The sequence below is a fragment of the Mastomys coucha genome, unplaced genomic scaffold (assembly GCF_008632895.1).
Source record: "Mastomys coucha isolate ucsf_1 unplaced genomic scaffold, UCSF_Mcou_1 pScaffold23, whole genome shotgun sequence".
NCBI classification, from domain to species: Eukaryota; Metazoa; Chordata; class Mammalia; order Rodentia; family Muridae; genus Mastomys; species Mastomys coucha.
Genome location: NW_022196906.1, coordinates 44,296,566 through 44,310,699, shown reverse-complemented (window position 1 = coordinate 44,310,699; position 14,134 = coordinate 44,296,566). Strand labels below are relative to the sequence as shown.

Sequence of the window (14,134 nt, the reverse complement as noted above, 5' to 3'; positions counted from 1 at the left end):
ATATACATATATATGTATATATGTATATATATGTATGTATATGTGCATGTATATGCTTATATATATACATATGCAACATATGTATTTATATATACATATGTATTCCTGAGAACATGAAAACAACCTTGTCAGTCTGTATAATGTTTCTTGTATGAATATGCTTTTAGGGCTGAACACCATTTGGCACTGAACAAACAACTGCCATGCTCATCCTTGGGGAAGATTATTTCTCCTGTGCTCAGCATTCCTTACTTGTTACTAGCTCTTTGTGTAGGATTGAGGCTTTGTGAGCTTTCCTCAGTTTGTGTTAGCATGTCTACTAGCATATCTACTGCCTTTGTTCAGGTCATGTGAGAGCAGCCATGCTGGTGAGGGCTTCTGAGTTTAGCTTCTGACATTATTAGGAGACACAGTCTCACAGAGAACTCCTTAATCCTGTGGGTCTTGCAATTTTTCCACCCTCTCTTCTGCAGTATTCCCCTAGCCTTAGGTGCAAGCATTCTGTTGTATGTGTATCAGGTGGGCCTGGGTTTCACAACTTGCAGTTCAGTTGGTTTTGGTTTTCTATAATCCTCTCTGTTTCAAAGACAAGATTAAGTTTCTGATGAAAGGTAAGAACTACAGTTAACCGAATATAAGGGCGAATATATAGAATGCAGTTAGAGGTTGTGCTGGTTTAGCTGTGGTTTTGGGTTCTCTGAGATTCATGACTTTATTAGGCCATTCTAGGCTAGGTTTATAGTATTAGGAATGAGATCCCTTTTGTTGAGTGGGGCTTAAGTCTAATTAGAGAGTTATTGGTTACCTCTATGGTATGCATGCCAGCACTGCACCTCAGTGTTATTATACCATGCTGGGCACTGTTGTGGTTCATAGGCATCAGTGGGTAGGGGTATTGGCACCTTCCCCTTTTTGGAAGCTTTTGTGGTGCCTTCTGGTTCTCTAGGATACAGCTCTCAGGTCAGTTCCAGCTCAGGGGCTTCTGGCCCTGTGTCTGAAGCGAATAGTATCTATCCTCAGCAATAGGGACTTAAACCTTCCACTCTGGTGGGAGCAATCAGGGAGATAGCAATACTTTGTAGTGTGTTGGGAGACTCTGGGACAACCCTGACCAACAACTCAGAAGAAGACTTCTTATGCTTGGTGATGGGATTTGTGTTAGATGGTCTTTGTTTCCTGGAGGGAGTATTTTCAGCACAGATGGGAAGATCTTATTTGAACTATGTATATACATGTATACACACATGCATTTTAGGAAATTTTAGGTAGTTGATAGTATAATTCCTTATGGCCTTTGACCTTTTCAGACTCCTTCCTGCTGTTTTACCTTCCCCCTTTCTGTATTTATCTCACCTTCCCTAGTTAGAACCATTTACCAACTACTGTCTATCCAAACTTTAAAATTCCACCATCCAGCAGAAAAGGTATTCTTTTTCTCAGATAACTCACTATGTGGTTGCACGAGTATAACAAAATTGCACAATATCTACACTTGTTCTATATGATAAAGAGAAAATAAAAAAATTAGTACCCAATTATTTAATATTTAAATATAACACAAAGGTACCCAAGATTCAAACCTTAGACCATGTTGTTAGCAATCTACTGAGCTGATTTTCCATCCTAGTAACAGACTGACCTCTAACTTGAAACTGATAATCTTTTATGTACAGTTGTATACATAGATGTATGTATATTTTCTAAATATACATGTGGAAGTGAGTGTGTGTGTGTGCATGCGTGTGTGTGTGTGTGTGTGTGTGTGTGTGTGTGTGTGTGTGAGAGAGAGAGAGAGAGAGAGAGAGAGAGAGAGAGAGAGAGAGAGAGAGAATGGATAAGCCTGCTTTTTGAAACTATCTATTGAATAATATATTCTCCCCAACTGTGTTGAAAAGCACCCTCTATAGAATGAGATTTGTGTGAAGATTGAGTCAAGTTCTAGTTTTTCAACTAGATATATGTGTAACTGTGGGCCTTTCCACCTGGCTTCATTGTTCCAAGACATAATGACTCTGAGACTTCTTATATATGCACAGATGCTTAAGCCAGTTGCTTTGGTTTGTTGCCCTGACTATCTCCTAACTTAATTACATACTTACTCTATTCTAAGTCCTGCTACCTGGTTAGTTACCTCTCTCAGGCTCATGCATCTATCTCCAGCAGCCTTCAGGGCAAATCCTTCCTGCTTGACTACTTCCCAGAGTCCCATCTCTCTCTACCAGATGTCCCACCTGCTAATCCTGCCTCAGCTCATTGGCCATAGTCCTTTTATTGACAGGCAGTGCTTTCACACAATATGTAAAGATTCTCTCTACAGCTAGGTTGGATGCTCCAGTCTCTGCCTTTCCAGACCTGTGTTATTACAGACACCCCACACATGTCTGGATTTTTATATGGATGCTGGGATCCAAACCCAGGTCCTTATGCTTATGTGATCATCACTTTATCAACTGAGTTATTTATTCAACCCTGTATAGCCTATACTTACAATACAAACTATAAGCCATTCTATATACTAGACTTGACTTGTATGTTGTAAATTGTACTATAGTAGTAAATATACCTGAGTGTCTTTATCACTCCCCACTTTGTTTTTTGAGGCAGGATTTGTCACTGAATCTGGTGTTTACTGATTGGGCAGGCTGGTTGGACAGCAAGCTCAGGGATCTTTCTCACATCGCCTCTCAACCTTGGAGTGACTTTCAGGCATGTGGGGCCAGTGCCTGGCTTTTATATGAATGCTGGAAGATTTGAACTCAGGAACAGTAGCTTTTCCAGCAAATGCTTTCACCAATTCTCTTAATATCTAATTTGCACTCTCTTTTCTATATCTTGATACACATATGCATAGTCAGTTTTCTATCTGCATGCTTCAGGCATTTACTTTTGCTACTGTATACAAGGTCAAGTGTCCTTATACATAATGTTAGATGTACTTCTGATAGTGAGATTTAAACTTGATAGTTTTTGCAAAATGACCCTCTAAGGACACTGCTCTGCTTAAAAGTCCCATGGATAATGCAGTAGAATACCTGTTTCTTCAGAGACATGTCAAACTTCCTACTCTGTGCTAATCTAAAAGACAGAAGAGAGAAAACTCCCTGTGACTTGAATTTGCATTTCTTTTTAATGTGAGAGAAACCAAGAATCTTCACATTTCCCTCTGTAATAGTGTTCTTGGCAGTTTTAGCTGCTACCATTGGATTTGTTTAGAACTTTACTTTTATGATGGAAATTAGTTTTTTGTCATAGTTCCACAAGCTTTCCATCGCCCCCCTCCTTTATTGCTTCCTTTTGACTTTGTTTAAGTTATTTTTGCCATAAGGACCAAAAAATTGTTGTTAGATTTACCTGCCTTTTTTGTTTTGTACTTGAAATCTTTCTAATTAATTATGTTAAAAATTATGTTTGCTTCTAGTACTTTTATGATTCAGTTTTTGCAGCCAAGTATTTTTTACCTACTTATTTGGTATAAAGTAATGGTGAGTAGTTTCAGATTTGTGTGTGTGTGTGTGTGTGTGTGTGTGTGTGTGTGTGTGTGTGAGGGGGAGGGAGAGAGAGAGAGAGAGAGAGAGAGAGAGAGAGAGAGAGAGAGAGAGAGAACAGACAAGCCTGCTTTTTGAAACCATTTATTGAATAATATACTTTCTCCCCAACTGTGTTGAACAGCAACCTCTATAGAAAGAGATTTGTGTGTAGATTGAGTCAACTTCTAGTTTTTCAACTTAGTTCCATTATTTAGCTATTACTTGTGGCAGCATAGGACTATTTTAACCATGACTCTATTTATATTTTATTATCTGGTAGGAAACTAGCAGCATGTATTCAGGACATGACTTCTAAAATTATGAGTTCTAAAGCCAAATAAATAAAGCAGGGGCTGGAGAGATGGCTTAGTGGTTAAGAATGCTGGCTGCTCTTGCAGAGGGCCCAGGTTCAGCTTCCAGCACCCACATGGCAGCTCACAACCATCTCTAACTCTATTTCCAGGGACAAAATGGCCTCTTCTGGCCTCTGTAGCTATTACATGCATATGATGCACATATATGTGCACAAGCAGAACATTTGTATACATACAAATGAATAAATAAATAAATAAATAATAAAGTCACCTAAAGCAAAGTAGCTAGTACCGAGGGAATGGGAGGCTTTGTTGAGGTTTCCCCTGTGGCTTTCAAGTAGTTGAAAGTAGAGCTTCTGGCCCCAAATTGTAGGGTTCAAATTCCAGTTCACTCTTTATGCTGCACAACCTTAGGCATGCTACTTAATTTTTATGTGTCTCAGTTTACTCATCTATAAAATACTAGACTCTACCTCCCAGGGTGGTGATGAGGATTAAAGGAGTCAGATGGCAGTTGAGTGCTAAGTACTATTATACCATTTGAACCGTGGAAAGCATCAACAATAATGGTTAATATTGTCACTGGAACCAATGTGACATATACTTTGGGCAGAGCTTAGCTACAAAAATATAGAATATATTTACTACATCTTTAAACTTTGAAGAACTAATCTTTAAATTCTCCAACCTTTCCTTCCTTAATTCAAACAGATCTTCTATAAAGAATCTGCTGTATTTATTTACAATGAGATGTACATGATTCTCAGGTCCTAAAGTAGTGTTCTCCTTTCAATGAAGACTTGGTTTTTGACTGGTTATAGAGCCCAAATTAGTGAGGAATCACTGTAGGACCAGCCGTCCCGAGAAGTCAGTTGAATATCAGAGCGTATGGTGGGCACTCTAGTTGAGCAGCAATGAATGATGGACATGTGATGATGCCATTAAAAATAGACAGAACTTTTCCCTTCTGCTGGGGATCACACAGCCCAAGACAAGAAAGAGATGCATGTAAACAGCTAAGGTTTGCTTCATGGGATCTCAGTTTGTCTAGGGGAACAGCTTCTATAAGCCATTTAGGATCCCAGATCTTATTATATGGGGGACTCAAACTAAGGCAAGAGCTGAGGTATGAGAATATGGTCCTAAGGAGGTGAGAGATGTACTCATCTCTCTCTCAATAACCATAGCTACTGAGCACTTATTGCTTCTTATAGTGGATCAGCCACAGATACATCTGTATGTAGGTAGGTCAGTATTACCTTCTTAAATTCCCTTAGAAGAATACTATATGATCTTCAGTTAACAGATAAGAAATGATAGTATTGAGGAACTGAACTCTTTGCTTAGTCTTAACCATACAGTTGGTGGCAGAAATGTGAACTGGTAGCTGCCTATTCATGCCAACATTACTTTATTTTGACCTGACTATCCTCTGACTTAGCCACATGGGGTTATTTTGACATTTCAGGTGAAGGGGCTCTAGAACTAGAAGAATCCATTGGCCCTTATCTCTCAAACAACCATGTTATTTTAGTTAAGGATTTATTGATGTGAAGAGAAATCATAACCATGTCAACTCTTCTAATGAAAAGCATTTAATTGGGCTGGCTTACAGTTTCAGAGGTTTAGTCTATTATCATCATGGCTAGAAACACATCAGCAAGCAAGCAGGCACAGTGCTGGAGAAGGAGCTGAGAATTCTCTCTCTTGATCCTCAGGCAGCAAGAGGAGACTGTGTCCCACACTGAGTGTAGCTTGAGCACATAAGACCTCAAAGCCTGCCCAACATTGACACATTTCCCCCATCAAGGACACACTTACTCCACACCTCCTAATAGTGACACTCCTGAAGGGCTAAACATTTAAACACGTGAGTCTATGGGGGGGCCATTCCCATTCAAACCACCACACATGGCTAACCTCCTTTTCTTTGTAGCTTGTGTTGAGTTGGTTGCCTAGTAAGGCTGGGAAGGTTTGTTCTCTGCACAGGGACACTGTGTTAGTTATTCATCCATCGCTGTGACAGAACATCTGAGGAAGAAGTTCTTTTGGCTCACAGTTTGAAAGGCTACAGTCCATTGTGGCAGAGAAGGCTTGGCATTTGAGCATCTGATATGTGGTAACAGGAACATGGGGTTGCTCCTTCACATCTCAGTAAATCAGGAAGCAGAGCCTGATTCAAGCTGGAACCTGGACTGGCAGATAACCCTCTGACCCCATCCCGATGGCTGCACCATGTTCAAATGGTTCTACAACCTCTCAAGAGGGCAAAGTAACACATAAGCCCGTGGGGGAACCTTTCAGTTTCAAACCGCAACAGACACATGGGTTGCACTTGCCCAGGTTGTCTTAGTGAGGGGCTGCATGTGACAGAAGAAAGGACAGCTTTTCTCAATTCTTACCATGGTGCTGCCTGGGAGAGTGCAACCCTGACTCCGTGGGCAGAACAGATGGGTGGAATCTGTATTTGCATTGCTCAGAATGGCTGCTGGAACCCAGAACAGCAGTGTCCCTGGCGGTGGGATGAGCAGTATTCAGACACAAGTAGCTATGGCTGTTCTGTCCCAGGCTTTTTAAGTGAATGCATTTGCCTCCCTTGCTCTGTTGTGACCCTCCTTGTTCTGTGGTCTCTGCAGCTGCCATACTTTATGGCCCATCTGTCCCTCCATTATAACATCGGCTTGGAAGAAGTGTGGCCCTCCTTACCCTGCCTCTTGGTGGCCTGTGATGTGAAGGCAACTTTCTGGGCCAGGGAAAAAGGACAGAAGGACAGAAGGCTCTCATGGCTGCACAGAGAGAGTGGAAGTGGTATTAGTGGCAAGAGAAGCAATTCCCATAATGAACTGAAGTTAGCAGGTAGAAGATGGTGGAGTCTAGAAGTCAGTCTGGGAGGTCCCCACCTCACCCATAACACACAGCTGCTGGGGAGTAAATTATAGGTTCTTATCTCATCTGGAAGCAAGCCAGAGGAAGTCTGCTTTGTGATTTTTTTTTAGACAGCTGTGGGAGACACAAGTGTGTTAAGTGGTACACATGCATCTGTGGAAAAAGGCCAGTGACCTGGAAGTGCAAAGGAGGGGTGCTCTAGGCTGCTTAAGGGGTGATGTGAGAGCTCACCTTTCAATAGTAGAAAGGCTGCCCACATAGGAAAGAGGAGTAGCCTACAGGCCATCCCTACAGTTTCAAGCTATGTAGAGAGGAGCCCATACAGCAATGTTAAGCTTTCAGAGAGCCACTGTTGCTTGGACCCCAGCAGAAGCACTGTCCCCACTCTGGGTCAGGGTCGGAGTAAGTGGATGAGCAGCCTGTGCTATAAACAAGTTACCATAATGGGTTCAGGTACAGTGCTTTAAGGATTCCTGGTAGCACATGGAGAACTGTTTCCTTCACAAACAGCAATTAGAATGTGTATCTTAACAAGGCCACAATGTGAGTCCAGAGGGTTTTAGAGGACAAAGAGAAGCCACTTGTAGCTTGAAACAGAAGCAGGCAGCTCCCTTAGGTCAGAGGCCTACAAGAGTAAGTAGTGTTCTTGACCATCTCTCCAGGCCCTTGGCTGAGTTTTTAGTCCTTGTCCTTTGGCATAACTTAGAGTATGTTGTTAGAAGATGGCCTTGTTGTATTGGGAACTGGGGGATGGGTAAATGGGCCTTTTGTGCCATGTATATGTGCTAATTAGATTAGGAGCTGGGGATGTGCATAATGTTTGCTGTATCGATAGTTTTAGAAACTTCAGACCTGTCTGGAGTTTGTGTCCTGCTGTCTTTAGTGTTTTCCAATTTCCTTCTGAGAAAGTTTGTGTCTTGCCTTTCTTTAAGCTGTGTGCTGGTTTGCAGAAGCATGGCCTCCATAGGTTCATGTATTTGAATGGTTGGTCACCAAGGAGTGGCATTATTCAGAAGGATTAACAGGCATGGCTTTGTTGGGGTAGGTGTGGAATTGTGTCACTGGGGGTGGGCTTTGAGGTGTCAGAAGCCTAAGCCAGGCCCAGTGGCTCACTCTCCTTCCTGATGCCCATCGATCTGGATGTAGAACTCTTGGCTCTTCCAGCTTAATTTCACCCTGCACATTGCAATGCTTCATGACATGCTGATATTGGACTAAACCTTTGAAACTGTAAGCTAGCCCCAATTAAATGCTTTCTTATATAAGAGCTGCCATGGTCACAGGTCTCTTCATAGTAAGAAAACAGTGACTAAGACATGTGATTATTGTCCTGGAGTCCTGTTGGTGTGGTGGTAAGATAGGGGCAAAGGAGATGATTTTATAGTCTTGTAATCAAATACGTCATTGTTCCAGTAGTCCTGTCTCTCAGGGCTGTGGCCTCATATGTTTCTCCAGTTGTATAGTGTTTGGCCTTGGGATTCTTACTCTCCAACCTGGCTTCCATGTTCCTGTCTATTCCCTTAATGTCCAGAGTCCTGTTGACTATAGTTCTTCTTCCCTTAGGTGAGACAGAAGCCTTGGAGCAGGGTGGAATAGGAGGAATTTCCTTTTTCCAACTCGAACGAACTGGATGTCATCTTTTCCCTCGAGGTTAGTAGCCATTTGCAAAAATCTCATTCTTTCCCTTCAGGGGCTTCCTGGATGTAAACTGTGGAGGCTTCCTTAGGACTGTGATCCCAGGAATTTTACATTCCTCCACTAGCTCTTGCTTGGTCTCTAGTAAGTTCTCAAATTTTCCATTTAACTTTTTCTGCCACTTTCTGGCTTCAAGGGGTTTGTCTTCAACCCCAAAGCTGATCTCAGCCCGTGTTCCTTACTCTGATGTGTCTGCTGCATTTGAGGTTGCAGTTTTCCACATAACCTCAGTTCTATAGTGGTCCAAGAAATGTCCCTGGCTTTCCATTTCTTCCTAGGGTTTTCTTGTGAGAGTAAGAGTGGTGACTTCCAAGCTTTTGACATTTCAAGGCTGGAACAAGAGGTCTCCAATGGAGATTTTTAGGTATATATTTTTTACAAAGTACTTTAATAAGGGTTCAACCTCCCTTGGTTAGGTTGTTAGCAAGATTATTAGGGTACAGGGGAAGTGGACCTGTTTAGAAATAGTTCTTTGGAGGTGATTCCAATCTTCACTGTTCTCAGTCCAGCCTACTAGCAAACACTACACACAAGCCAGCAGCTGTAGTCCAGTCCACTTAGCATACATGAATCAGTAAGGGCAGTTCAATCCAGAAGAAACCACGAGGCTCACCCATCAGCCAAGTGTGCCAAAGTGGCAAGAAGCTGCAGGAGCCTCACAAGAAGTTCTTTGGTGAGTTTCTCTCTATGAAATCACCACAAGCAAAGCTCAACAATGCAATGCAAGTTGAACCAACATATGCATGTTGTCAGTAAAGACTTGTGAGGTGGTGGAGCAAAGCAAACTAAAGGTTGAGCTCCCACTGTCTATGGGGTCATATTTATATTCCTTCTAAATATCATGGGTCCTTTCACATGTTTGCTATAGCAAAACATTCTTTCACCTGTGTTTATTTGAGTAAAACATCCTTTCACCTGTGTCTGCTTCAGCAAAACCTTCTTTCACCTTTCTGCTCCAGCAAAACATCATTATAACCTAACCAAGTCTCCAAAGAAATGAGACATTTCTACTTTAGAGATTTTTTTTTTGTCTTTTATGAGAGCTTGTACATATAAAACCCTTGTAAATTATAAAATATTCTAGGGGTATCAGGAGGGACCATGAGAGAAGAAGGAGAAAGGAGAGAAAGAAGGAAATCACCATGGGGTAGATGGATCATGAATGCATGACAATGAGGGTCTGTCTGTTGGAGTAGGAGCAGCCCAGGTGGGACATGGTGAGTGATATCCTAGGGTTATTGATAGGGAAGTAGACAAAATAGCACAGGGGGTTGATATCTGCCCAGGTCATTATAAATCTAAAAGGTTTTGTGTCTTTTATTTTGGAACTATATGATCTAAGTGGGGTAAAAATTCCCCAAATAATATTTACTGTCATGAGCTCCAGGGGATCTGATGGCTTCTTCTGACCTCTATAGAGATTTGCACTCACATGTGCACAATCACACATCTTTGTGCACACACATACACAAACTCAAAATAAATACATATTTTTAAAAAGTACCATCATGAGTAAAGTGTGCCAGGTAACAGAGAAAGTAAAACCTACAGTTCTTCCAAAAGACTCAGACACATCTCTCTACCCAGGGGGAGGAATCACAACTTACTCCTGGAAAAAACCCCAGCCAGGTGAGGACAATTAGGTGTCATTTCTGAGGCTGGCAGACTCCAATCCCAGCTTCTCCCTCACTAGCTTTCTGGGCTTGCAAGCTCCTTGATTTTTATTAAGTTTCAATGCTGTACTCTAGTTAAATAACAGATAACCCTTAAGAAACACTTCCCATGGTTCAGAGACTCTATTGAACTTTTGCCCACAAGTCATTCATTTAATATAACAACCTCCCAAGGTAGTTTTATATTATCCTCATTTTGCTGTAAGGAAATTAAGACAGAGTAAACAAGGGAAGGGAAGAGGTAAAATGTTCTCAGGACCATTATGATGATATGAATATAATATAATACAGTATGATATAATATATTATGTATTGCAAGTACTTGGATGGTACCTGCCATCAAGTGGCTATGCAATGTGCAATTATATGTGAATGTTTGACTCTACTTTTTAATTTAAAGCCTTTATTATTATTTTCAAAGAACATTTAAAAAACACACACACAAGTGTACGTGTGTGTGTGTGTGTGTGTGTGTGTGTGTGTGTGTGCAAGGCCATGTGCATGGCAGTTCTCACATGAAAGTCTGAGCACAGCTTGTGGGAGTTGCTTTTCTTTTTTTCTACGATGTGGGTTTTAGGAAACTGAACTCAGTTTGCTGGGTCTGGCATGGCCTTGGAAGGGATAGAATGACAGGGGTCTTGCCCCTGGGACAGGGCCAACATGTGCGGTCCTCTGTGAGTATTGATGGCTGCTTTGGGCTTAAGATTTGCTTATATAATAATGTACATATTTTTATGTTCCTATTTCAAGGAATGACTCCATGATAAGCAAAGGTGTGGCTAGTGTCTCAGCAAAATGGTAAAGGTGGGGATTTTCAGGATAGCCCTTAAGGCTGTGGAAAAGAACTCTAAAAACATGAGGTCAAAAATATATGATTTCTCAACTATGCAAAATATAAAGATGCAATATGAATTAAATGAGGGGTTTCATGAATCTACAAGAACAAAGGCAGCTGCACTATGAGTTAGCTTATCAGAAAGACACTAAAGAGGTACATAAAGAGATTTAGAACATGGTGATCGTAAGACAAGATCCCACCCAGCTAAGTTTTTGTTCGTGCTGAACAAAGGCAGACAGATTCTTGAGTTCAGCATTGGCTTGGGACAGAGCAAAGTTAGGCCTAGGTGTGGTAGAAATGGTAATTTCAGGGCAGGGTTCCACCCAGCTAGCTTAGCATTTGTGCTTAACAGAGGCCAGCAGATCTCTGAATTCTTTTCCAATGTTAAAAAAATGTGCCTGCGGTCTCCTAAGAATCAAGGGACTGGGTTGTGGGACGCTGATTCATAGAAAAATCAAAAGGGAAACTGGGAAAGGAGAAATCATATGACATGTAAATAAAGAAAATATCTAAAAAAAAAAAGAAAAAAAAGAAAAAAAGAAATCCCAGAAGCTCCTCAATCATGAAGCTGGATGCTTCAATCTCAACAGTATCAATCTGGTATTGCAAGCCAGGGTGATGCCTGGGGAGCTGCTGGTATTGAGTCCAGGCTAGAAGGAAGCGGAAGCTGTTATCACTAAAGGATGGCAGGAGCAGCAACAAGTGAGAGACACCCCAGCTCAGAACGGGCAGCCAAGGCAGGCAGGAGCTCACTGCCTCCTTCTGGACCTTGTTCTATCTGGGCTACCCATTGGAAGGTGCTACCTGCTTTGAGGTTGGGTCTTTGTTCTTTATTTAACGTTCTCTGGAAAGATCCAGATAGACACACTCAGAGGTATCAAAGGTGATCAATACTAACAATCACATGTACCTTATTCCTTTTAGATTTTTTGGTACTAAATCCAGAACATGTACTGTTGGTACTTAATGAATAATGTTATAAAATAAAAATTGTTAACAAGTAAAAGAAAAAAAAAAAGAAAAATCAAAAGGGAACCTAGAATAAGCAACTAAATTGATATGTAAATAAAAAACTGGACTTTTGGTCTGCATGAGGTGAACTAGCAGAAAGTGATAGGGCTCTCCTCTTTAGAATTTTTTCCTAGCAAGAGCTGAGCTGTCTGGAGATCTCTGGAGAGTAAACACAGCTCTTCAATAATTTTTTCTTTCTAACAGGATTTCTGATTTTAGTCAGAAAATCTATGGAGAGTGAGCAAAGCTCTTTAAGAACTTTTCATAGCTCTTTTAGAATTTTTTCTAATAGAATTTCTCACCTTGGTTAGAGATCCCAAGAATTACTTAGACAGCTGACACAGCTTTTTAGAATGTTTTCTAACAGCTATCTAGAGAAGGCTGTCTGAAGAGTGAACACAGCTCTTTTAGAGGTTTTTTTTTTTATAATTTTTAGTCTTTATTTTTATTTTTGGCTTTCTGATTTTGATCAGAAAACTAAATAATTACTTTTAGGAATTTTCTAACAGGATTTCTAACTTGATCAGATGATCCAAGAAGTTTTTATAGCAGTTTTTCTAACTTTGGTCAGAAAACCCATAGAGCTTTGAGAATTTTTACTAGCAGAGACAGATGTCTCAACCAGAGAGTTTTTAGAATAGCAAGAAGAAGTCATCTAGAGCAGAGCAGAGCACACACAGAGAGTAGTCTGAAAAGCTATCTTGAACAGACGACAGCTATCTATAGGGAGCTGTCTAAGTAGCCATCTTGAGCAGAACGTAGACTGCCAGCTTGGATCCAGGATTTGACTTCCAGTCATTTGTTTTTGCAACTCTCAAACACCACTTCTCTCAGGGACCCTGACCTAGTTGTGGCTGGTTCTTGACATCACATCCTTAGTTTTGGCTGTGATCCATTGATCATTTCACCAGCCCACAGAACATTTATTTATTTATTTATTTATTTATTTATTTATTTATATTTATTCATTTATGTTTTACGTTTTCTTGGAAAAGTACACAAGACGAAAGCACATTTACTTAGTGCCTACTTTTTGGCTCTTTGTTGTCATAATATATATTTATTAACTCTATTAGTTCTTTTTATGACCCAGCTAGCCCCCCCACCCCAAATAATCAAGACAGAGAAAGTCTTACCAATGTTTTAAATTAGCTTTAGAACAATTACTGGGTGATTACCTCTAAACTATTTTTCTGCACTAGAATGGCTACTTCTCACCTGCATTCTCCACGATACTTGTTATTCAAGTCTCTCCAGGGCTATTTCTACTCCATCAGTCTGTGCTCAGGGGGCACCTCTCTGGCTATGTGTACCGATCCATCCTGTTTAATGGAGGCCTATTTTCTCCACCTCTTTCTCTTCTTCTCTTCCTCTTCCTCCTCCTCCTCCTTCTCCTCCTCTTCCTCTTCCTTCTTCTCTTCTTCCTCCTCTTCCTTCTTTCCTCCTCCTCCTTCTTCTCTTCCTTCTCCTCCTCCTCTTCCTCCTCATTCTCTCCTTCTCCTCCTTCTTTTCTTCTTCCTCTCTCTTCCTATCTCTCTGTCCCTACTGAAGCCCCACCTACTTCTATTCTTCCCAGTAATTGGCTGTAGCTACTTTTAATTTAACTAGTAGCTTTAAATTAGGGAGCAAGGTTTGTAGGACAAAGGCTGATGTACATGAGAATTCACTCCTCTGGGGGCAACCAGATCTTGGGGTGATTTTCATTCATACCTTTGAGTTCTTATAAATGGAGTTGAACACCTCTTTCCAAGTTTATGACCTTCTCTGCAGCCTCTTTAGTGTTGCTTCTGCTCAGCTTTGCCTTTTATTCTATTGAGTTATTTTTCCTTTTAATTTAAATTGATTTATGGAAATGCCTTTAATTAAGGGTGAAAGGTTTAATATAGATGACTTAGGTTTTTATTATTCACTTTTTATTTTTTTAAAGATTAATAATACTCAGAGGCTGGAGAGATGGAATAGTGGTTAAGGGCACTGGCTGCTCCTCCAGCAGACAAAGGTTTGAGTCCTGGTACCTATGGTGGCTCACAGCTGTCTATAACTCCAGTTTCAGAGGATTTAACTTCCTTTTTTGGTCTCTGTGAGTACCAGGGACACACAAGGTGCACAGACATATGTGCAGGCAAAATGCCAGTACACATAAAAATAAAAATTAAAAATATTTTTTTTCTTTCTTTCTTTTTTCTTTTC

General features: G+C 40.8%; 1 long non-coding RNA gene across 1 annotated transcript in view; it reads left to right on the top strand.

The window, feature by feature from the left end:
* The window catches only part of LOC116072371, a 51,577-nt gene that overhangs the window by 2,364 nt on the left and 35,079 nt on the right, over positions 1 to 14,134 (top strand). Inside the window, exon 2 of the long non-coding RNA XR_004111417.1 lies at positions 8,291 to 8,377. This is a non-coding gene — a long non-coding RNA (uncharacterized LOC116072371). The remainder of the gene's footprint in view (positions 1 to 8,290; positions 8,378 to 14,134) is intronic.